General features: G+C 43.7%; 2 pseudogenes; one reads left to right on the plus strand and one right to left on the minus strand.

Annotated features, from left to right (window-relative positions):
- Nucleotides 1-10,352: 10,352 nt before the first annotated feature.
- On the minus strand, nt 10,353-10,471 carry LOC135052848 (5S ribosomal RNA; annotated as a pseudogene).
- A 6,535-nt stretch (nt 10,472-17,006) lies between these two features.
- LOC135052860 (5S ribosomal RNA) lies at nt 17,007-17,125 on the plus strand (annotated as a pseudogene).
- The last annotated feature ends 9,181 nt before the right edge of the window (nt 17,126-26,306 follow it).

Consider the following 26,306-nt stretch of genomic DNA (forward strand, 5'->3'; position numbering starts at 1 on the left):
AGGTAAATACCATTGTTTGCCCCCCATTGTTCTAGAGTTGTCCAGTATCTGTTGAAGACAGCAGATACTGGACTGTCATTGTTTTACTAAAAGCCTGGACAAACAAGAAGACAATATCCTACACAAAACACAAGCCAGAAACCTTGCTTGTACAATAACTTGAAAAAACTCGACCAACAATTTACAGAAGCATATATAAGACATATATATCAGAGGTATAACATTTATAGTCTAAACTCATGGTAATATATGTATACTTCATAACTAATTGTAATAGCAGGAATGTATGTGTGTATGTATATATATATGTGTATATATATATATATATATATGTATATATATATATAGAAAAAGACAAATGTCTGGCACTCACGCTTGCAGCTATGACAATAGGTCCGGTGCCTAACCTCTCGAAATGAGCATATAGAGAAACGTATGGTGGCACTCAGAAAGAACGACTGCAGAGGCAACGCGTTGCCTCTGCAGTCGTTCTTTCTGAGTGCCACCATACTTTTCTCTGTATATACATATATATATATATATATATATATATCTTGAGGATGGAAATGGATAATCATATCATGTGTGGGATCATATTGTTCAGGGTCATAAAAGCAGTAATCCGGTGGGTATGAGGATATTGTCGCATATTGCAGCAATAAGTTATTAGTAATACCAGATTTATGTATTGATGAAGTCTGAGGACGAAACGCGTTGGGTGTACCTCTACTGACTCTCCATTTTTAAAGATAAGCATCATTTTCTTATCCTAAAATACTTTTTATCAGTATAAAATTGCTTTTACTGATTGTACGTGATTCTGGGTTCTAGCTTAATTACACACTTTTTTATCTATTATTATTTTTTTAGTATTTTTTATTGTTTTAATTTTTTGCATTATCAAGCTTTTACCTACTTTTTTATCCCATCATTATGTTTCAAATTGTATAAATAAATATTTTGTTACCCCTTTTTTCTAAAACCGTATCCTGCTACATTCTTCATAGTTATATTAATATATTAGACACTGCAAGTCGCTGGTACCCCTATCCCCCTTTCCTTTCCACACCTTAACTCTAAAGGCAGCTTATCACTGCTGAGTACTTAGGGGTTAGCTGACACCTTACATTCTTAAAAGGAGTGTCTTTAACTATTGTATTATCTTTTAATAAGTATCTGCTCACACATACCTGTGGCGCCATACTCCCACTACCCGATATATATATATATATATATATATATAGAAAAAGACAAATGTCTGGCACTCACGCTTGCAGCTATGACAACAGGTCCGGTGCCTAACCTCTCGAAATGAGCATATAGAGAAACGTATGGTGGCACTCAGAAAGAACGACTGCAGAGGCAACGCGTTGCCTCTGCAGTCGTTATTTCTGAGTGCCACCATACGTTTCTCTGTATGTATATATATATATATATATATATATATCTTGAGGATGGAAATGGATAATCATATCATGTGTGGGATCATATTGTTCAGGGTCACAAAAGCAGTAATCCGGTGGGTTTGAGGATATTGTCACATATTGCAGCAATAAGTTATTAGTAATACCAGATTTATGTATGAGTAATGTTGTGGGTTTAACTGGTCATGGGGCGGGAACACAGATGTAAATAACAGTAATCACATCTCAAGACTTAGCCATCGCCCACCGCTTGAGCTGACCAATGATCCCCAGTGCACAGGATATGTCCCGCCCCCGAACCAATGGAAGAAGAGCATACAGTTTCTATTGTTTCATGCTTTGGAATATTGTATAAAAGCCAAGCCTCCTGGCTGGTCAGTCACATTCTCTGAAGGTCATCTATCTTGATTGACTGAGGACCGGGACCGGGTGGCGCTGGCGAAACAAACGTATGTATCATTAATTGTAGCCCTTATCTCTTATGTAATTGTATTATTGTTGTAACCCCCTGTTTAGTAAATAACTGTTGGTGGGTCGGATCTCAACATTTTTAATACAATTGGTGTCGTGTTCCTTTCCTGCTAGGGGTTATAAAGTGTACTCCACCTCACGTGTAGCTACTCCGTGCTTACAGCGTGACGGCGTGCTTACGCAACGTGTACACATCTGTTAGGGGTTACACACACGCTTAGCGGTCGCAGCGGCCTGCACAAATATAAGTTAAAGGTATTGCTTTTTCTTCCTGTAAATTAATCAACATTAACAATTGGGTTCTCAGTCCGGTTTTTCACACACTCATAGGCGTGCAGGCCATAAAACAGACTTTGACCTAGCAACAAAGGGTGGAGACGCATCTTTAGGTAATCCTTTTTCTGGTTGCTTGGGTGTTTTAAAACCCTCTTTTGTGTTGTGAGATCACGTCTGTACTGCAGTCTTAAGAGGTGCTGATGTAACCCGGAGGACACAGGAAAAAAGCTATTTAAAATCTGTGTGTAAAATTTTTGGTGCAAAAAAGCGTACACAAAGCGTACTGATACTTTGCATGCTCTCACATATTGTTGCCATAGGTTATTACAGTCATTATAGATCTGTGTGAAATCGGATACATTTGTTTGCTATACAAATATTTGAAATTGTGTGTTGAGGGTGTAATTGTAAAACCCAAAGCGCAGTTCCGGCTTGGTCATTTAGGTTTATACGGAAAAAATTGTTTGTTGTGTTTGTGAGTGATAGTAGTTTTTATTGCTCACATTTATAGAGATTGTGTGGATTATTGAGTTGCGAACGCACGTTTGTACACGTCGTACGGACAAAGTACAGGAGCTTGCACGTGGCGCAGGGTCACACATGTGGCGTAAAGGCATGCACAGCACGTGTTTACGCAAGGTTGCGTAGGATTGCGGGCGCAAAGTATTACCACGCGATAGTTGTTCAATTAAAGGCGGGATAGTATACATTTAATACAAATAGCACATAACTATCTGATTTCAAAAGCAGATTACAGTAATATTTTGTTTAAACTGTACTATCTCTGGGGTAAAGTAGCCGGACAAAGGGAGTGATATTTTCTGTACAGAAAAGAAAAACAGGGTGTATCTGAGTGAGTGAAAGTAAGAGTGAGTAGAGCTGAACCCCGGAAATTCGGGTCCCGTGGGAACACTGGGCTAGTGTAGGCCCGGTGGCATAAGGTTCGCTACCTTACGTGAACATAAAAAGAGAAATATGCAAGTCGTGAGGAGACTTGCACAGGAGCGTGATAGGGAATTGTGAATTGTGAATATAGAATTGTGAATTGAAGTAAAGGTTTTTTTTGTTACGCTCCGGCTGAGAAGTGCAGCTTATGAATTCGACTCCCGCGATCGTAGGGCATATAGATAACTAGTATCTATAGGCTGTGCGATTGAACTGCACATCCATGTGTTCTACACAGCACTACATGATATTGTGTCATATGCGCTGTGGGGAGCACACACAAACATGATTGTGTAAACAAGGTTTTTTTCGCTTTACAGGAAATATCCCTGGTGGGCTTCCACTGGAAAGGGGGATCGATAGTGTGTTTCTCTCCCTACAAAAACTTCCAGTGGAAATATACCAAAAAGGAATTTTTTGCTGCCTCTCTCAGGAAAATATTCCAACAGATCCTCCACCGAAAGAAATTGCAGTGCTGTAAGGTCTTATAGGAGCCCTAGGTTGGGTACATTGCGAAACACTATCGACAGTGTATCGTTGTACTGGCCAACATGGGCGAGAGCGGGTGAAGAGTGCTTGGAGGACTTTCACCGTCTGCTTGCATTGTGTATTTTGGTGGTGTTTGTGGGAAAGGACCCACATTGGGAGCCAGGTGCTCAAGTGAGAGACGTACAGCAGCGAGGGTTCAGGCTGGAGAGTTGCGGCCCAGGGGGTCAGCAAGGTATATTATGTGTGGGAAATATGGTCCACACGCGGAGGCTTATTGCAATGAATGGGTACGTATGACTGCTGAAGATAGGGCATCATTCCCTAGGGTGGGTAGCTTTGAACCAGAGGTACTGCAGAATGAAGGTATTAGAATATGTCTGATCAAATCTAGGAAATAAAGGATCAGGCATAACGACTGTTTAAATCTGTGGCAGCAAGAGGGGGAGGTGCAAAGGGAACTGACTCTCACAGTAACTTCCAAACCTGGCAGGAATGTGAGTATGAGCACACCATTACTGACACAGGTTGAAGGGGAGAAAATGGCTACAATCAATGGTGCATTGGCAATTGATGGGGATAGTCATGTAGAATGTATTAACCCTAACCCATGTATATTGTACCCTGTCTTAAGTTCTCTCCAAGGTCATAGGTCGGAGGAAAATGAGGGATCCACCCTACTCTCAGCCTTCATCCAGGCAGCCACCTTGAAGGAAACTCAGGTGGGCTCGGCCCAACTAATAAGAGCAGTGACGGTGTCTTCTACTGAAAGGACTGGTGAGATCACATCCACCGGTAAGTGTGAGACTGTTCATTACACAGAGACAATAACACCTCACAGTGAACAAATTAGGAATGGAATGGTAGGGTTACATCCTGTCTTGGAAAGAGTAACTCCCAATAGGAGGTCCGATAGTCAGGGAGAAACCCTCACCAGGAATAATGCAATGTATTGCCCGTGGGCCAGATCAGAGCTGCGGTCAATCATTTCAGAATTCCCTGATCCCCGGAAGCATTTAGCCATATGTCAGAAGTTTATCAAGGATCTGGGTAATACCCATGAACCTGCAAACAAAGATTGGCGGACATTTTTGAAAGCGTGCCTACCCCATAATATTGACACCAAAAAATGTATTACGGATTGTAAATTAGAGTCAGATGGGTGCCATGCTTGGGGCTGGTAGCGGCAACTTGGAGCAGGGCTACTGGCTGGCAGCCTATTAGATTTGCTGCGTTGCAGTGAAAGTGTGAAAATAAAACCAGTGGTCCACGGCTACCATCTGGTATGTGAAACATTAGTGCCCATCAATAGAGTTGTGTAAGACAAGATTATGCTTTTCAGACTCACATTATGTAAGAGCTGTTACTCCTTAATCACATCTGATTGGCTGCCTTTTGTCACGTCTAGCAAAGTTTGGGGATCCGGCAGTTGAGACTTGCCCAAGGAGGTAGCAGGCTGGGGAAGAACAAAATGAGGGGGTTGGATATAGTTCCTTTGCATGGGATACGGAGCAATGAAGGATGTAGGCGGAGTTTGAGAGTCAATGGAAAGTATTTATTATGTACAGAGCAGAGGTAGAAAACTGAGGTTGATGAACGGTGACTTGAGAACGTGGTCATAGACAAAGAACTGTGGAACTGTGGGTGAGAGTAAAACGAGGCTGAAGACAAGAACCGTGGACTGCGACTTATGAGATGAAACTGCAGTAGAGGAGCTGAGAACTGTGGACGGTAGTTTGGGTCGTGACTGGAGACTGAGAACTGTAGATTGTGGCTTGAAAAATGAAGCTGGAGATAACGAGCTGAGGACTGTGAATGGTGGTTCGAGGACTTGGCTGGAAGCAAGAATCTGCGGACTGTGGCTTGGAGGATGAGGCAAGAGACCCGGGGTCGTCCGTGCCCAAAGGGTCTTACTGAACCGGGTTTTCCAAGAGCATCTCCACGGGCAGCAGCAGGCTATGAACGGGAAAACTGCAGCAGCAACTGAGAACTGGCAAAGCAGGGTTAGAAGTACCAGAATACAGCAGGAATCCTGGGAGCACAGGCTAAAGCACCTACAACAGGGTTGTAACTTGAAGCACTGGCATCCCTGTCCTAAACCAGCCCCCTTTTATAGGAAGAAGTCTCCCTGGATTGACTGGAAAACTAGGAACAGGAATTATGTCAGAAACTTGGTCTCCAACATGGCGGCGCCCAGTAATGCAGACCTTTTCTGACAACATGCTGCTCACTGCCCCTGGTCTCCTAGGCAACGGCTTAGCCTCAACGCCATTACCGCTGCCTGTACCCTTGAACCCAGCGCCGCAGCCCTCCACCGCCACTGCCCGGCCGCCCGTGAAGCCCGCCCCGCGGCCCCAGCGTTCCGGTAAGACCCCGGACGCTGACAGTACCCCCCCCCCCCCCTTTGCAGGTGGACTCCGGACACCTATAAGGTTTAGCTTTAGCATGGTCGTCCTCTGCCTCTACCCAGGACCTTTTCCTCAGGTCCATATCCCTTCCAATCAACTAGGTACTGGAGGCGACCATATCGTTTGCGGGAGTCGAGGATCTTATGAATCTCAAATTCATCTCCTTGTGTTGACTGGATCTTGGGTGATTTAGGTAGAGCAGCTCTGAATCGATTGAGTACCAACGGTTTTAAGAGAGAAATATGAAAAGCGTTAGGGATTCTTAAATGTGGAGGTAACTTCACCTTGTAAGCCACAGGATTCAAAACTCTTTCAATTGGGTAGGGCCCAATAAACCTGGGAGCAAACTTCTTAGTAGGAACCTTCAATCTTAGGTTACGTGTGGAAACCCAAACCCGATCTCCCACTTTAAGACTTGGTACCGCTTTTCGCTTTAGATCTGCGTAGGTCTTATACTTCTTGGATGTCTTGATCAAGGCATTGTGAATTTGTTTCCAGGTTTCAGTAAATTGTCTAAGTGTTGACTCTGCCGAGGAACCTCGAGTGTAGGCAGAAGTTGGTAGTCAGGAACTTTCGGATGATAACCATAATTAATGAAAAATGGAGAAGATTTTGTGGCAGAGTGATAAAGATTGTTATGGGCAAATTCTGCAAATGGGAGGAAGTCCAGCCAGTCGTCCTGAGAGGAGGACATGAATAAACGCAGAAATGTCTCCAGGTCCTGGTTCACTCTTTCTGTTTGACCATCCGTTTGAGGATGATATCCTGAGGAGAAATTCAATTTCATACCAAGAGCAGAACATAGGGATCTCCAAAACTTGGCCACAAACTGGGGTCCACTATCAGATACGATTTCCTACGGTAATCCATGGAGACGAAAAATCTCTGGTATGAATAATTTTGCCAGCTGGGATGCTGATGGAAGACTGGTCAGGAGAACAAAGTGTGCCATTTTAGAAAATCGATCAACTATGACCCATACGGTGTTCCGTCCGCCAGACACAGGCAAATCAGTAATAAAGTCCATAGAAATATGTGTCCATGGTCTTTGCGGCACAGGTAGCGGATTAAGTAACCCGGCTGGAGGACCTTTAGGACTTTTATGCTGAGCACACTTTGGACAGGCAGCCACGAATTCCTGTACATCAGTCCTGAGATGAGGCCACCTGTAGGAGCGCTGAATGAATTTGAGCGTTTTATGACCACCCGCATGGCCCATGAAGAGGAGGAGTGAGCCCATGTAAGCAGTCTCTTGCGAAGATTTGGAGCAACGAAGATCTTTCCTGGAGGAGGAAGTGGAGAGGTATTGGTTGCTGAAAAAGAGGTGGAGTCTAAGATGTATTGTTCTTTTGAACGGTCAGAGGGTTCTTCAGAACTCAAGGAATGAGATAATGCATCTGCCTTTTTGTTGAGTGACCCTGGGCGGTAACTAAGTTTAAAGTTGAAATGGGTAAAGAAGAGTGTCCATCTTGCTTGACGTGGATTCAGACATCGGGCTGACTGTAGATACAGGAGGTTCTTATGATCCGTGGTTACCGAGATTGGATGCTGAGCTCCCTCCAACAAATACCTCCACTCCTCAAAGGCTAACTTAATTGCTAGTAATTCTTGTTCCCCAATATCGTAATTCTGCTCAGCGGGGGAGAATCTTCGCGAGAAGAACGCACAAGGATGGACTTTCTTGTCCTCGAAGAGCTGAGATAAAACTGCTCCCACTCCTACCGTGGAGGCATCGACTTCCACCAGGGACGGACGACTGAGATCAGGTTGTCGAAGAACAGGAGCGGTCATGAAGGCCTTCTTTAATGATGAAAAGGCTTCTAAAGCCTCTGGAGACCATTTGGCTGGATCGGCTCCTTTCCTGGTTAATGCTGTTATGGGGGCTATGACAGAGGAATAATTCTGAATGAATCTTCGGTAGAAGTTAGCGAACCCCAGGAAACGTTGAACTCCCTTAAGGGAAGCTGGAAGCGACTAATCCTGAATCGCTTGGACTTTAGCGGGATCCATCTGCAATTTCTGCCCTGAAAGGATGTAACCAAGGAATGGAATCGTGGGTACTTCGAAGGTGCACTTCTCGAGCTTACAAAATAGTTGATTCCTCCGTAAACGAGTTAGAACTTCTTTGACTTGTTCTCGATGGGTCTTCAGATCCCTAGAAAAAATGAGGATGTCATCCAAGTAAACCACCAAGCAGTCATAGAGGAGATCTCTGAAGATTTCATTAACGAATTCTTGAAAGACGGCTGGGGCGTTACATAGGTCGAAAGGCATTACCAGATATTCGTAGTGGCCTACGCGGGTATTAAAAGCCGTCTTCCATTCGTCACCTGGGCGAATACGTATAAGGTTGTAGGCTCCCCGTAAGTCCAGCTTAGTGAATACAGTAGCTCCTTTAACACGGTCGAACAGTTCTGGAATTAGAGGTAATGGATATCTGTTCTTAATTGTAATGTCATTGAGACCTCTATAGTCAATACAGGGCCGCAGACCCCCATCCTTCTTTTTGACAAAGAAAAACCCCGCCCCAGCCGGAGAGGTGGATGACCCAATGAACCCTTTTTCCAAGTTCTCCCGGATATACTCCGACATGGCCTGAGTCTCAGGGAGTGAGAGCGGGTAGATTCGACCTCGGGGAGGAGTCTTGCCGGGTACCAGATCAATGGGACAATCCCAAGTGCGATGCGGAGGCAAGGTGTCCGCCCATGCTTACTAAAAACATCTTGGAAGGCCTGGTATTCTGAAGGGAGGCTGGAAGGACTAGAAGAGCAGAGAGGTCTTACAGAGGGCAAACAGTTCTGGAAGCAGTTTCGTCCCCAGGAAAGAACATCCATGGTTTGCCAATCTATGTGGGGATTGTGTCTACTTAACCATGGAAATCCTAGGATCAGTTCGTGAGAGGCTTTGGGAATTACTAGGAAAGAGATGTTTTCCGAATGAAGAGCTCCAACCTTCATCTTAAGAGGAATTGTACGAAGAGTGATAATTCCCTCAGGAATATGACTTCCATCCACAGCAGTAATTGAGATGGTACGATCCATACGGACCGTTTGTATCCCAGATCGTTTGATCAGAGCTGATGTAATAAAACTTTCGGCGGCTCCGGAGTCGAGTAGTGCAGGGATGAGAAGAGAGGAAGAAGGAAGCTCCAGGTGGGTTAACAAGACTGACTCTTTCTTGGCAAGTAATTCTGAGAATTCTCCTAGCTTGACCTCTCCGGCACAAGCTAGGAGCGGGCGTTTCCCGGACGTTGGCTACAAGATTTAACAAAATGATCAGATGCACCACAGTACAGGCATAAGTTACCTTGTCGCCGTCTCTGACGTTCCTCGTTGGAAAGACGGGAACGATTGATCTGCATGGGTTCCTCAGTAGTTGGAGTTGATGGTGTTGGTGGAGGAACGACTCGAGGCCTGGGACGATCTGACCGTGATTTCTCCATACAGCGTTCTTTGTATCTTAAGTCTAATTTATTGCATAGGGAAATTAACTTATCCAACTTATCAGGTACGTCCTGAGTTGCGAGGTCATCTTTGATCTTCTCGGAGACCGCTCCAGAAAGCTGCGATGAGAGCCTCCTCATTCCAGTTCAGTTCAGAGGAGAGAGTACGAAACTGGATCACGTACTGACTGACCGTACGCGTGATGTTTAAAGAGGGAAAGAAAGACTCTGTGTTGGGGCACGCTTAAATAAAACTTAACTTTTAATTAGAATAGGATAAGAATGTAGTACATTGACAGACACACATATATATATAGTCCTGAAAGAGGAGGACAAAAAAGAATCTGGACCTCTCTCTACTATTATCATAGGAATCTGAGAGTAGATTCTGAAAGAATTTAGTGGTTAAAAATTACAAATGAGAATAAACATTCTCAATTAATGTAATAAATGAGGTGACAGTGACACCTAAGATGAAAATATCAAGGATTGGTTTCTACATCAAAAGAGAAAAAGATTTCAAATATAAGTCACAATGGCATTTAATATGACAACAATTTTTAGTAGACTCAAAAGAATAGGTCCATTGACCAATGCCAATTGTGATGCATTTATCCTGGTATCCTAGTGGGAGGTAAACTGCTAATTCTAGCTTTCTGATCAATGTATGGGATGATGAATGCAAAATGTGTGCATATCTGAAATCAGATGCACAATAGAGTCAAAAATGCTCCAACACTTCGGTTTCACATACACAGATAGGAATCTAAGGATATTGACGGGTAAGTGATATATTTAATAAGTCTGAGATCAGACAAATAAGAGAGGAAAAAGGTATGAAAATCAGTAGGGTCAAAGGTTGCTCCAGCACTTCTGCTTTTCACATAGGGATACAGATATCTATTACTGCACCTGAGATTCCCTAGTAGTCTCCCATCTAGGTACTATTCAGGCTCCTCACTGCTTAGCTTCCAAGATCAGGCGAGATTGGGCGTAACCAGAGAGATATGGCAGTAATATCACATAGATTGTGAATGAGAGAGTGTATGGTTATTGGCACATACCAAGAGAGTACTTCTGCTATCCATTGAGATGCACAGTCTATCTGTTATTGTTGTATTACCGGGAATTTATATGACTGGCATTTTGGATGAGTGAGTACTGAATGAGTGAGGTATAGGAAACAATTAAGTACAGGGCCCGCCCCTTGTTGTCCACCGCATTATACAATATAATAGACAGTGGATGAGAGAGGCGGGTCACCTGGGCTTGTAGAAAATAAGTGTGGAATTACACAGATATTTTAAAGTTTCCTTATATAATCAAAGTTCCAAGATAGGGATCCCATAATCATATGTGATCCTAAGAAAAAGTTTTTTTTGGAGCAACTGGGGTATGGTTCAAAAAATGAATTGACCATCCACAGATATTGGAGATGTGAAAAGGAGGACTGAATATTAATGATAAATTACGTTAATTATTTATCGCAGTGGTTAACACAAAATAAAACAAACTAACAAGAAAAGAGAATTTGGCAGATTACCTGATGGTAGATCAAAATAAATATCAAATATCAAAATTTAACATGGATAATACGATACCAGGAAAGTCGGTGGGCTGAACCGTGCACTGTTCAGCACCACTTAACACAGACGGCCGTATCACCTGAGGTGGCTTGTTCACTGTGTGAAATGATAGTGGAAAGCTATCTATTTAAGGCCAAAAAGGGGGAGTGGTCTCATTTAAGGACCAATCACAGAAAGAAAGAGGTGTGTATATATCATCATGTGATATGCATGCCATACTATACACCTCACTTCCGGTTTCGAAAGGGCGGAAGTGATGTAAAATTGTGTCATGTGGTAGAAATTTGCATACCTACAACGATTTAAAGTTAGAGCTAAGGTAAACATAATTAGGGCAAATAGATATTACTGCCTAAATGTGATGGCTGAATTCAGAGTGAGGGCCCCGTGATCGGAGGCCTATTATCGAGGGACTGACGATAACGCGTCACACTGTAATGACGCGTCACTTCCGGTTACGGAACCCGGAAGTGGCGCGTGTCCGTCGGGTTTTGATTGTGTGCGCGGCTAAATAGGTTTCATAGTGGGTTTGATTATTCATGCAGGGGTAGAGTAGATAATAGGGAATACCTTGTGTGACCGGAGTGGATCCATTATACTAGAAGTGTTAACTCCGTGACCGGAAGTGGCGTCAGGGCGCATCATTTCCGCCGAGGGATGGTTGGGGGATAATTACAGGGAGTGTGGACCAGCAGAGCTACCTCACTTCCTGTTTGGTAGTCATGGTGATGGGACCACAAACGGAGCAGTTTCTCCGTGACCGGAAATTCCCTAACCACATGTTTTTGCTGCTCTCAGTTAATATGAAGGGTGTGTGATAGTGAAGTCAAATCACTTCCTATTGGAAAAGGGGGTGTTAGAGGCTGCCTTAATCCTAATGTAGATCAGATACATGTTAAAATGTGTATTGATAAAATTGACTGATAATTATAAACTGATTCAGAGAGATAAAGGTTTGTGTAACAATTAAATATTAATAATAATAATAATAGATGTCCTAATTGTATGGTACCTTTACTTTGTGGTCTAACTGGGCGGGGTTTAAGTTTAGAATACAAAAAAATATATAAATTAATATATCAAGGTTAGGGATAGAATGAATATATAGAGGCAGACTTTGATGCTGCAGTTTATTGGACTAGCACAATTACTTGACAGAAAATTTTTGTAAATAAGGCAAAGATATAATGCCAGGTACTAAATAAAATGACAAAGAGATCTTATTAGTATAGATTTAATTCCTAGGTACTGGTAGAATGAATAGAGGATTAAGATGACATCTTGAAGTGAAATACTATCTTCTGATTATATTGTGATAGAATGAATTGGAGGTTTGGAAAGAGATGATAGGGGGAAAGAGTAACTGGTTTAAAACCACGTAAGTATATAGATCATAGAAAAGGGCTGTGATGAAGTGAAAAATTATTGATGGTGCTAAAATTAATAGAGTAATAATAAATTAATAGAGTAATAATAAAATTGAATAGGTGAGAACTTGTTATAGTAAGTGATGTGAGAACAGAGGGGATTGATGGGGGGAGGGGGTTTGGGATGGTGAAATGTTGGAGAGAAGAAAGGCTGAAGAAGTAGTATTTTTAGGGGGGAAGTGAGAGGAATAGGGCCAGTTGGAGAAAAGGGATGGGATGGAATATGAACTTGCAATGTGAACCGATGTGAAATGACAGTGTGGGTGAGAAAAAGTTGGAAAGACATGTATGAGTATCTATCAGATGAAGAGAGATGGAAAATGAGTAAAAAGTGAATTAATGAATTTCTTGTGATTTGTGGGTCCTTAGTGGTGTGTGGATTGATAAAAATCACATAAAGACTCCATAATTGATGTTTCATTCATACCCTTAGGTGCAAGGCAGTCCAGTTTGAAAGTCCATTCAGATTCATGTTTCAATAATTCTTGCATCAGGTCTCCTCCACGTATTCCTAAGTTAATTCTTTCTAAGCCGAAGGCTTTTAGTTCTTTGGAATTGCCGTGATGATGTTTCAAGAAGTGGCGTGCCACTGACGTTAGTTTTTTAATTTTTTGCATGTCGGATGGTGCATTTCTTATGGAACCTACGTGTTCCAAGTTACGTTGTTTGAGGGCTCTGGTCGTGATACCCACATATTTCATGTCACAACTACATGATATGCAATATACGACCCCAACTGCATTACAGTTGATGAACTGATTGATTGGTCTTTCTTCTCCATATCGATCAGTTACAGATGTGGTCTTAATCATATGTTGGCATGCTTTACAAGTCCCGCATGGAAAGGAGCTCTTAATGGTTGATTGTTTTTTGGGATTTTTGGTAAAATGGCTGGTAGTGAGTTTATCTTTGAGGTTTCTGGACCTTCTCCAGCTCATGGAGGGTTTTTGTCCTATGGTCTCTGCAAGGTCATGATCTAGGAGTAATACTGGCCAATGTTTGTTAATGGAATCCTGTATTTCCCTGCATTCTCTACAAAAGGTGCCAACAAACCTGAGTTTATTGTCCTGTCCTGATGTAATGCCAATTTTGGTATGTGGGAAGAGCAAATTATCCCTCGGTGTTTGGCTAGTATGCCATTTGGCTTTTTTGATGGACCTGTGACTATAGCCACGTTCCCTCAATCTGGTTGTCAATTCAGCACTTTTCTGTGAGAAGGTTGATGAGTCTGAACAGTTTCTTTTTAAGCGTAAGAATTCCCCCTTAGGAATATTTTCTACCGTAGGGGGAAAATGTGCGCTTGTCTGATGTAACGTAGAAAATATTCCTAAGGGGGAATTCTTACGCTTAAAAAGAAACTGTTCAGACTCATCAACCTTCTCACAAAAGCCAAATGGCATACTAGCCAAACACCGAGGGATAATTTGATCTTCCCACATACCAAAATTGGCATTACATCAGGACAGGACAATAAACTCAGGTTTGTTGGCACCTTTTGTAGAGAATGGAGGGAAATACAGGATTCCATTAACAAACATTGGCCAGTATTACTCCTAGATCATGACCTTGCAGAGACCATAGGACATAAACCCTCCATGAGCTGGAGAAGGTCCAGAAACCTCAAAGATAAACTCACTACCAGCCATTTTACCAAAAATCCCAAAAAACAATCAACCATTAAGGGCTCCTTTCCATGCGGGACTTGTAAAGCATGCCAACATATGATTAAGACCACATCTGTAATTGATCGATATGGAGAAGAAAGACCAATCAATCAGTTCATCAACTGTAATGCAGTTGGGGTCGTATATTGCATATCATGTAGTTGTGACATGAAATATGTGGGCATCACGACCAGAGCCCTCAAACAACGTATCTTGGAACACGTAGGTTCCATAAGAAATGCACCATCCGACATGCAAAAAATGAAAAAACTAACGTCAGTGGCACGCCACTTCTTGAAACATCATCACGGCAATTCCAAAGAACTAAAAGCCTTCGGCTTAGAAAGAATTAACTTAGGAATACGTGGAGGAGACCTGATGCAAGAATTATTGAAACATGAATCTGAATGGAGTTTCAAACTGGACTGCCTTGCACCTAAGGGTATGAATGAATACATCAATTATGGAGTCTTTATGTGATTTTTATCAATCCACACACCACTAAGGACCCACAAATCACAAGAAATTCATTAATTCACTTTTTACTCATTTTCCATCTCTCTTCATCTGATAGATAATCATACACGTCTTTCCAACTTTTTCTCACCCACACTGTCATTTCACATCGGTTCACATTGCAAGTTCATATTCCATCCCATCCTTTTTCTCCAACTGGCCCTATTCCTCTCACTTCCCCCCTAAAAATACTACTTCTTCAGCCTTTCTTCTCTCCAACATTTCACCATCCCAAACCCCCTCCCCCCATCAATCCCCTCTGTTCTCACATCACTTACTATAACAAGTTCTCACCTATTCAATTTTATTATTACTCTATTGATTTATTATTACTCTATTAATTTTAGCACCATCAATAATTTTTCACTTCATCACAGCCCTTTTCTATGATCTATATACTTACGTGGTTTTAAACCAGTTACTCTTTCCCCCTATCATCTCTTTCCAAACCTCCAATTCATTCTATCACAATATAATCAGAAGATAGTATTTCACTTCAAGATGTCATCTTAATCCTCTATTCATTCTACCAGTACCTAGGAATTAAAACAATACTAATAAGATCTCTTTGTCATTTTATTTAGTACCTGGCATTATATCTTTGCCTTATTTACAAAAATTTTATGTCAAGTAATTGTGCTAGTCCAATAAACTGCAGCATCAAAGTCTGCCTCTATATATTCATTCTATCCCTAACCTTGATATATTAATTTATATATTTTTTTGTATTCTAAACTTAAACCCCGCCCAGTTAGACCACAAAGTAAAGGTACCATACAATTAGGACATCTATTATTATTATTATTATTATTATTATTAATATTTAATTGTTACACAAACCTTTATCTCTCTGAATCAGTTTATAATTATCAGTCAATTTTATCAATACACATTTTAACATGTATCTGATCTACATTAGGATTAAGGCAGCCTCTAACACCCCCTTTTCCAATAGGAAGTGATTTGACTTCACTATCACACACCCTTCATATTAACTGAAAGCAGCAAAAACATGTGGTTAGGGAATTTCCGGTCACGGAGAAACTGCTCCGTTTGTGGTCACATCACCATGACTACCAAACAGGAAGTGAGGTAGCTCTGCTGGTCCACACTCCCTGTAATTATCCCCCAACCATCCCTCGAGCGGAAATGATGCGCCCTGACGCCACTTCCAGTCACGGAGTTAACACTCCTAGTATAATGGATCCACTCCGGTCACACAAGGTATTCCCTATTATCTACTGTACCCCTTCATGAATAATCAAACCCACTATGAAACCTATTTAGCCGCGCACACAATCAAAACCCGACGGACACGCGCCACTTCCGGGTTCCGTAACCGGAAGTGACGCGTCATTACAGTGTGACGCGTTATCGTCAGTCTCTCGATAATAGGCCTCCGATCACGGGGCCCTTACTCTGAATTCAGCCATCACATTTAGGCAGTAATATCTATTTGCCCTAATTATGTTTACCTTAGCTCTAACTTTAAATCGTTGTAGGTATGCAAATTTCTACCACATGACACAATTTTACATCACTTCCGCCCTTTCAAAACCGGAAGTGAGGTGTATAGTATGGCATGCATATCACATGATGATATATACACACCTCTTTCTTTCTGTGATTGGTCCTTAAATGAGACCACTCCCCCTTTTTGGCCTTAAATAGATAGCTTTCCACTATCATTTCACACAGTGAACAAGCCACCTCAGGTGAAACGGCCGTCTGTGTTAAGTGGTGCTGAACAGTGCACAGTTCAGCCCACCGACTTTCCTGGTATCGTATTATCCATGTTAAATTTTGATATTTGATATTTATTTTGATCTACCATCAGGTAATCTGCCAAATTCTCTTTTCTTGTTAGTTTGTTTTATTTTGTGTTAACCACTGCGATAAATAATTAACGTAATTTATCATTAATATTCAGTCCTCCTTTTCACATCTCCAATATCTGTGGATGGTCAATTCATTTTTTGAACCATACCCCAGTTGCTCTACAAAAAACTTTTTCTTAGGATCGCATATGATTATGGGATCCCTATCTTGGAACTTTGATTATATAAGGAAACTTTAAAATATCTGTGTAATTCCACACTTATTTTCTACAAGCCCAGGTGACCCGCCTCTCTCATCCACTGTCCATTATATTGTATAATGCGGTGGACAACAAGGGGCGGGCCCTGTACTTAATTGTTTCCTATACCTCACTCATTCAGTACTCACTCATCCAAAATGCCAGTCATATAAATTCCCGGTAATACAACAATAACAGATAGACTGTGCATCTCAATGGATAGCAGAAGTACTCTCTTGGTATGTGCCAATAACCATACACTCTCTCATTCACAATCTATGTGATATTACTGCCATATCTCTCTGGTTACGCCCAATCTCGCCTGATCTTGGAAGCTAAGCAGTGAGGAGCCTGAATAGTACCTAGATGGGAGACTACTAGGGAATCTCAGGTGCAGTAATAGATATCTGTATCCCTATGTGAAAAGCAGAAGTGCTGGAGCAACCTTTGACCCTACTGATTTTCATACCTTTTTCCTCTCTTATTTGTCTGATCTCAGACTTATTAAATATATCACTTACCCGTCAATATCCTTAGATTCCTATCTGTGTATGTGAAACCGAAGTGTTGGAGCATTTTTGACTCTATTGTGCATCTGATTTCAGATATGCACACATTTTGCATTCATCATCCCATACATTGATCAGAAAGCTAGAATTAGCAGTTTACCTCCCACTAGGATACCAGGATAAATGCATCACAATTGGCATTGGTCAATGGACCTATACTTTTGAGTCTACTAAAAATTTTTGTCATATTAAATGCCATTGTGACTTATATTTGAAATCTTTTTCTCTTTTGATGTAGAAACCAATCCTTGATATTTTCATCTTAGGTGTCACTGTCACCTCATTTATTACATTAATTGAGAATGTTTATTCTCATTTGTAATTTTTAACCACTAAATTCTTTCAGAATCTACTCTCAGATTCCTATGATAATAGTAGAGAGAGGTCCAGATTATTTTTTGTCCTCCTCTTTCAGGACTATATATATATGTGTGTCTGTCAATGTACTACATTCTTATCCTATTCTAATTAAAAGTTAAGTTTTATTTAAGCGTGCCCCAACACAGAGTCTTTCTTTCCCTCTTTAAACATTACTATGTACTTTTGACTCTGGGTGCACCACCAACCACAATAACTTCTTGAATACCGTTTACAGGCATCTCTCATGTAAATGCACTGTTGGTTACAAGGGACAAATTTGATAAAGAGCCCGTTATAAAAAGATTAGTTTTAGTCCTGTGCGGCACCAAATTAATCCTTTTCTGACCGTACGCGTGCCCTGACGCAGGCGCAGGATCTCCAATGAGGCAGCAGAAGTCCTGCCCGGTTCGTCGAAGATTCTTCGAAAGGCGGCTACAAACTCCGAGTAGTTAGACAGGATTGGATCCGACCTCTCCCACAATGGTGACGCCCATTCCAATGCTTGCCCAGTAAGTAAAGAAATGATATAGGCTACCTTGGTTCGTGCTGATGGGAAACTGTCCGACTGTAGTTCGAACTGGATTTCACACTGGTTAAGAAACCCACGGCATTGCTTTGGATTCCCATTGAATTTGGCAAATGCAACCGTGGAAGTGGGCCTGGCACAGGAGGAAGCGGAACCGGAGGTGCTAATGTGGGAGCAGCTGTAGGAACTTGAGGAGCCGTCATGGCAACACAGAGAGAATCGAGACGTTCGGACATACTCTGCATGAACTGCACAATTTGAGATTGTGTGGCCTCCTGCTTACTTAAGCGAGACAAGATATCTGCGGTTGAATCTCCTCCTGAGGCCTGATCACCCGTCGAATCCATTGGGCCAGTGCTTACTGTCACGTCTAGCAAAGTTTGGGGATCCAGCAGTTGAGACTTGCCCAAGGAGGTAGCAGGCTGGGGAAGAACAAAATGAGGGGGTTGGATATAGTTCCTTTGCATGGGATACGGAGCAATGAAGGATGTAGGCGGAGTTTGAGAGTCAATGGAAAGTATTTATTATGTACAGAGCAGAGGTAGAAAACTGAGGTTGATGAACGGTGACTTGAGAACGTGGTCATAGACAAAGAACTGTGGAACTGTGGGTGAGAGTAAAACGAGGCTGAAGACAAGAACCGTGGACTGCGACTTATGAGATGAAACTGCGGTAGAGGAGCTGAGAACTGTGGACGGTAGTTTGGGTCGTGACTGGATACTGAGAACTGTAGACTGTGGCTTGAAAAATGAAGCTGGAGATAACGAGCTGAGGACTGTGAATGGTGGTTCGAGGACTTGGCTGGAAGCAAGAATCTGCGGACTGTGGCTTGGAGGATGAGGCAAGAGACCCGGGGTCGTCCGTGCCCAAAGGGTCTTACTGAACCGGGTTTTCCAAGAGCGTCTCCACGGGCAGCAGCAGGCTAGGAACGGGAAAACTGCAGCAGCAACTGAGAACTGGCAAAGCAGGGTTAGAAGTACCAGAATACAGCAGGAATCCTGGGAGCACAGGCTAAAGCACCTACAGTACAACAGGGTTGTAACTTGAAGCACTGGCATCCCTGTCCTAAACCAGCCCCCTTTTATAGGAAGAAGTCTCCCTGGATTGACTGGAAAACTAGGAACAGGAATTATGTCAGAAACTTGGTCTCCAACATGGCGGCGCCCAGTAATGCAGACCTTTTCTGACAACATGCTGCTCACTGCCACTGGTCTCCTAGGCAACGGCTTAGTGAGAGCGAGCTGCTGCAGCGGCGTCCCGCCGCCAAGAGCGGACCCGCTCAACGCCATTACCGCTGCCTGTACCCTTGAACCCAGCGCCGCAGCCCTCCACCGCCGCTGCCCGGCCGCCCGTGAAGCCCGCCCCGCGGCCCCAGCGTTCCGGTAAGACCCCGGACGCTGACACCTTTGAAATCCTACTGGCTCAGGCTTTCTGCTGATTGGCTCATCTGCTCCTGCTGTATCTTCCCCTGCAAAGCAGTACATTACACTGGAATCTGTCTGACACCTTTTCCACTGATCCAGCAGCATCTCGGGTCTATTCACTCAGCATTTCTCCAGAACTATAGGGATCTCCTGTTGCAGTAGCCTAACCAGTTTAGACATCCACATCCTTTCCTCTGTTGGGACACAGCAAGCTCCTCATCTTATTGGTCGCAGAATGTCCTCTGGTACTCCTTTTGAAAATCAGAGTCCCTTTCCTCCTAGAGCCCGTGTTGGCAAGCAGTTTACGTCAACAGTCGTCACCACACCAACTGCAAACTTTAGCGGTTAAGGAGAGAAGAACTTGCCGGTACCAGAGGCCACCCAAGTGTCTGCAACAGACAGCCAGGGCCTGCAACAGTTGTCTGAATCACAGGAGCAGCACATGAGGATGGGGAACCAAGCACACTTTGCTGAGAGGAAGGCCATACTGTTGGCAGAGTGTTGCAGTGTCGGATATGGATGTTAGTCCACACAATGGCTCTTAACCAGAATGGAGGTTTATTCAGAGAACTGAGTTAATAGTTCGTTGTACACAGAAAGAGGTTCTGCAGCAGCAAGAATTTACAATTAGCTGGTAATGCAGTACAGCGGTTTCACAGCGGTTACACATATGCAGGGTGCGGCTGCGGGCAGACAAGGTCACACTACTCAGGAGTAGTGATGAGCGGGTTCGGTTCCTCAGAAACTGAACCCCCCCGAACTTCACCCATTTTACACGGGTCCGAGGCATACTCGGATTCTCCCGTATGGCTCGGTTAACCCGAGCGCGCCCGAACGTCATCATCCCGCTGCCGGATTCTCGCAAGATTCAGATTCTATATAAGCAGCCGCGCCTCGCCGCCATTTTCACTCGTGCATTGGAAATGTTAGGGAGAGGACGTGGTTGGCGTCCTCTCCGTTTATTCATTGTTGAGTTGATGCAAATATTTGTGCTTGCTTATATCATTGTGGGGACTGGGGAGCAGCTTTATATTAATATAGGAGGAGTACAGTGCAGAGTTTTGCTGATCAGTGACCACCAGTTTTATCCGTTCTCTGCCTGAAAAAACTGCTCCTTATCTGTGCTCAGTGTGCTGCATATATCTGTGCTCACACTGCTTAATTGTGGGGACTGGAGAGCAGCTGTATTATATAGGAGGAGTACAGTGCAGAGTTTTGCTGACAGTGACCACCAGTATACTTTGTCTGCCTGAAAAACACTCCATATCTGTGCTCAGTGTGCTGCATATATCTGTGCTCACACTGCTTTATTGTGGGGACTGGGGGAGGAGGAGTACAGTGCAGAGTTTTGCTGACCAGTGACCACCAGTATACGTTGTCTGCCTGAAAAACACTCCATATCTGTGCTGCATTGTGTAGTATATAGTAGTACAGTGCATAATTTTGCTGACCACCAGTATATAATATATAGGAGTACGGTACAGAAGGCCACTGCTGTACCTACCTCTGTGTCGTCAAGTATACTATCCATCCATACCTATGGTGCATTTCAGTTTTGCACAGTTTGCTGACCACCAGTATATAATATACAGCATTACGGTACAGTAGGCCACTGCTGTACCTACCTCTGTGTCGTCAAGTATACTATCCATCTAGATTCTATACCTGTGGTGCATTTCAGTTGTGCAGTTTGCTGACACAGTGACCACCAGTATATATAGCAGTACGGTACGGAAGGCCACTGCTGTACCTACCTCTGTGTCATCAAGTATACTATCCATCTAGATTCTATACCTGTGGTGCATTTTAGTTTTGCAGTTTGCTGACACAGTGACCACCAGTATATATAGCAGTGCGGTACGGAAGGCCACTGCTGTACCTACCTCTGTGTCGTCAAGTATACTATCCATCTACATTCTATACCTGTGGTGCATTTTAGTTTTGCAGTTTGCTGACAGTGACCACCAGTTTATATAGCAGTACGGTACGGAAGGCCACTGCTGTACCTACCTCTGTGTCGTCAAGTATACTATCCATCTACATTCTATACCTGTGGTGCATTTCAGTTGTGCAGTTTCCTGACAGTGACCACCAGTATATATAGCAGTACGGTACGGAAGGCCACTGCTGTACCTACCTCTGTGTCGTCTAGTATACTATCCATCTACATTCTATACCTGTGGTGCATTTTAGTTTTGCAGTTTGCTGACACAGTTTGCTGACCACCAGTATATATAGCAGTACGGTACGGAAGGCCACTGCTGTACCTACCTCTGTGTCGTCAAGTATACTATCCATCTACATTCTATACCTGTGGTGCATTTCATTTGTGCAGTTTGCTGACACAGTGACCACCAGTATATATAGCAGTACGGTACGGAAGGCCACTGCTGTACCTACCTCTGTGTCGTCAAGTATACTATCCATCTACATTCTATACCTGTGGTGCATTTTAGTTTTGCAGTTTGCTGACACAGTGACCACCAGTATATATAGCAGTACGGTACGGAAGGCCACTGCTGTACCTACCTCTGTGTCGTCAAGTATACTATCCATCTATATTCTATACCTGTGGTGCATTTTAGTTTTGCAGTTTGCTGACAGTGACCACCAGTTTATATAGCAGTACGGTACGGAAGGCCACTGCTGTACCTACCTCTGTGTCGTCAAATATACTATCCATCTACATTCTATACCTGTGGTGCATTTCAGTTGTGCAGTTTCCTGACAGTGACCACCAGTATATATAGCAGTACGGTACGGAAGGCCACTGCTGTACCTACCTCTGTGTCATCAAGTATACTATCCATCTACATTCTATACCTGTGGTGCATTTTAGTTTTGCAGTTTGCTGACAGTGACCACCAGTTTATATAGCAGTACGGTACGGAAGGCCACTGCTGTACCTACCTCTGTGTCGTCAAGTATACTATCCATCTACATTCTATACCTGTGGTGCATTTCAGTTGTGCAGTTTCCTGACAGTGACCACCAGTATATATAGCAGTACGGTACGGAAGGCCACTGCTGTACCTACCTCTGTGTCGTCAAGTATACTATCCATCTACATTCTATACCTGTGGTGCATTTCATTTGTGCAGTTTGCTGACACAGTGACCACCAGTATATATAGCAGTACGGTACGGAAGGCCACTGCTGTACCTACCTCTGTGTCGTCAAGTATACTATCCATCTACATTCTATACCTGTGGTGCATTTCATTTGTGCAGTTTGCTGACACAGTGACCACCAGTATATATAGCAGTACGGTACGGAAGGCCACTGCTGTACCTACCTCTGTGTCGTCAAGTATACTATCCATCTACATTCTATACCTGTGGTGCATTTTAGTTTTGCAGTTTGCTGACACAGTGACCACCAGTATATATAGCAGTACGGTACAGAAGGCCACTGCTGTACCTACCTCTGTGTCATCAAGTATACTATCCATCTACATTCTATACCTGTGGTGCATTTTAGTTTTGCAGTTTGCTGACACAGTTTGCTGACCACCAGTATATATAGCAGTACGGTACGGAAGGCCACTGCTGTACCTACCTCTGTGTCGTCAAGTATACTATCCATCTACATTCTATACCTGTGGTGCATTTCATTTGTGCAGTTTGCTGACACAGTGACCACCAGTATATATAGCAGTACGGTACGGAAGGCCACTGCTGTACCTACCTCTGTGTCGTCAAGTATACTATCCATCTACATTCTATACCTGTGGTGCATTTTAGTTTTGCAGTTTGCTGACACAGTGACCACCAGTATATATAGCAGTACGGTACGGAAGGCCACTGCTGTACCTACCTCTGTGTCGTCAAGTATACTATCCATCTACATTCTATACCTGTGGTGCATTTTAGTTTTGCAGTTTGCTGACAGTGACCACCAGTATATATAGCAGTATGGTACGGAAGGCCACTGCTGTACCTACCTCTGTGTCGTCAAGTATACTATCCATCTACATTCTATACCTGTGGTGCATTTCAGTTGTGCGCAGTATATATAGTAGTGGGCCATTGCTATTGATACTGGCATATAATTCCACACATTAAAAAATGGAGAACAAAAATATGGAGGGTAAAATAGGGAAAGATCAAGATCCACTTCCACCTCGTGCTGAAGCTGCTGCCACTAGTCATGGCTGAGACGATGAAATGCCATCAACGTCGTCTGCCAAGGCCAATGCCCAATGTCATAGTAGAGAGCATGTAAAATCCAAAAAACAAAAGTTCAGTAAAATGACCCAAAAATCTAAATTAAAAGCGTCTGAGGAGAAGCGTAAACTTGCCAATATGCCATTTACGACACGGAGTGGCAAGGAACGGCTGAGGCCCTGGCCTATGTTCATGGCTAGTGGTTCAGATTCACATGAGGATGGAAGCACTCATCCTTTCGCTAGAAAAATGAAAAGACTTAAGCTGGCAAAAGCACAGCAAAGAACTGTGCGTTCTTCTAAATCACAAATCCCCAAGGAGAGTCCAATTGTGTCGGTTGCGATGCCTGACCTTCCCAACACTGGACGGGAAGAGCTTGCGCCTTCCACCATTTGCACACCCCCTGCAAGTGCTGGAAGGAGCACCCGCAGTCCAGTTCCTGATAGTCAAATTGAAGATGTCAGTGTTGAAGTACACCAGGATGAGGATATGGGTGTTGCTGGCGCTGGGGAGGAAATTGACAAGGAGGATTCTGATGGTGAGGTGGCTTGTTTAAGTCAGGCACCCGGGGAGACACCTGTTGTCCGTGGGACGAATATGACCATTGACATGCCTGGTCAAAATACAAAAAAAATCAGCTCTTCGGTGTGGAATTATTTCAACACAAATGCGGACAACAGGTGTCAAGCCGTGTAGTGCCTTTGTCAAGCTGTAATAAGTAGGGGTAAGGACGTTAACCACCTAGGAACATCCTCCCTTATATGTCACCTGGACCGCATTCATCAGAAGTCAGTGACAAGTTCAAAAACTTTGGGTGACAGCGGAAGGAGTCCACTGACCACTAAATCCCTTCCTCTTGTAACCAAGCTCCTGCAAACCACACCACCAACTCCCTCAGTGTCAATTTCCTCCTTACACAGGAAAGCCAATAGTCCTGCAGGCCATGTCACTGGCAAGTCTGACGAGTCCTCTCCTGCCTGGGATTCCTCCGATGCATCCTTGAGTGTAACGCCTACTGCTGCTGGCGCTGCTGTTGTTGCTGCTGGGAGTCGATCGTCATCCCAGAGGGGAAGTCGGAAGACCACTTGTACTACTTCCAGTAAGTAATTGACTGTCCAACAGTCCTTTGCGAGGAAGATGAAATATCACAGAAGTCATCCTGCCTCAAAGCGGATAACTCAGGCCTGGGCGGTGAGAAACGTGGTTCCGGTATCCACCGTTAATTCAGAGGCAACTAGAGACTTGTTTGAGGTACTGTGTCCCCGGTACCAAATACAATCTAGGTTCCATTTCTCTAGGCAGGCGATACCGAAAATGTACACAGACCTCAGAAAAAGAGTCACAAGTGTCCTAAAAAATGCAGTTGTACCCAATGTCCACTTAACCACGGACATGTGGACAAATGGAGCAGGGCAGACTCAGGACTATATGACTGTGACAGCCCACTGGGTAGATGTATTGCCTCCCGCAGTAAGAACAGCAGCTGCGGCACCAGTAGCAGCATCTCGCAAACGCCAACTCGTTCCTAGGCAGGGTACGCTTAGTATCACTGCTTTACAGAAGAGGCACACAGCTGACAACCTCTTACGGAAACTGAGGAACATCATCGCAGAATGGCTTACCCCAATTGGACTCTCCTGGGGATTTGTGACATCGGACAATGCCAGCAATATTGTGCGTGCATTACATCTGGGCAAATTCCAGCACGTCCCATGTTTTGCACATACATTGAATTTGGTGGTGCAGAATTATTTAAAAAACGACAGGGGCGTGCAAGAGATGCTGTCGGTGGCCCGAAAAATTGCGGGCCACTTTCGGCATTCAGCCACCGCGTGCCGAAGACTGGAGCACCACCAAACATTCCTGAACCTGCCCTGCCATCATCTGAAGCAAGAGGTGGTAACAAGGTGGAATTCAACCCTCTATATGCTTCAGAGGATGGAGGAGCAGCAAAAGGCCATTCAAGCCTATACATCTGCCCACGATATAGGCAAAGGAGGGGGAATGCACCTGACTCAAGCGCAGTGAAGAATGATTTCAACGTTGTGCAAGGTTCTGCAACCCTTTGAACTTGCCACACGTGAAGTCAGTTCAGACACTGCCAGCCTGAGTCAGGTCATTCCCCTCATCAGGCTTTTGCAGAAGAAGCTGGAGACATTGAAGGAGGAGCTAAAACAGAGCGATTCCGCTAGGCATGTGGGACTTGTGGATGGAGCCCTTAATTCGCTTAACCAGGATTCACGGGTGGTCAATCTGTTGAAATCAGAGCACTACATTTTGGCCACCGTGCTCGATCCTAGATTTAAAACCTACGTTGTATCTCTCTTTCCGGCAGACACAAGTCTGCAGAGGTTCAAAGACCTGCTGGTGAGAAAATTGTCAAGTCAAGCGGAACGTGACCCGTCAACATCTCCTCCTTCACATTCTCCCGCAACTGGGGGTGCGAGGAAAAGGCTAAGAATTCCGAGCCCACCCGCTGGCGGTGATGCAGGGCAGTCTGGAGCGAGTGCTGACATCTGGTCCGGACTGAAGGACCTGC

This window comes from Pseudophryne corroboree, chromosome 2, assembly GCF_028390025.1.
Source record: "Pseudophryne corroboree isolate aPseCor3 chromosome 2, aPseCor3.hap2, whole genome shotgun sequence".
NCBI classification, from domain to species: Eukaryota; Metazoa; Chordata; class Amphibia; order Anura; family Myobatrachidae; genus Pseudophryne; species Pseudophryne corroboree.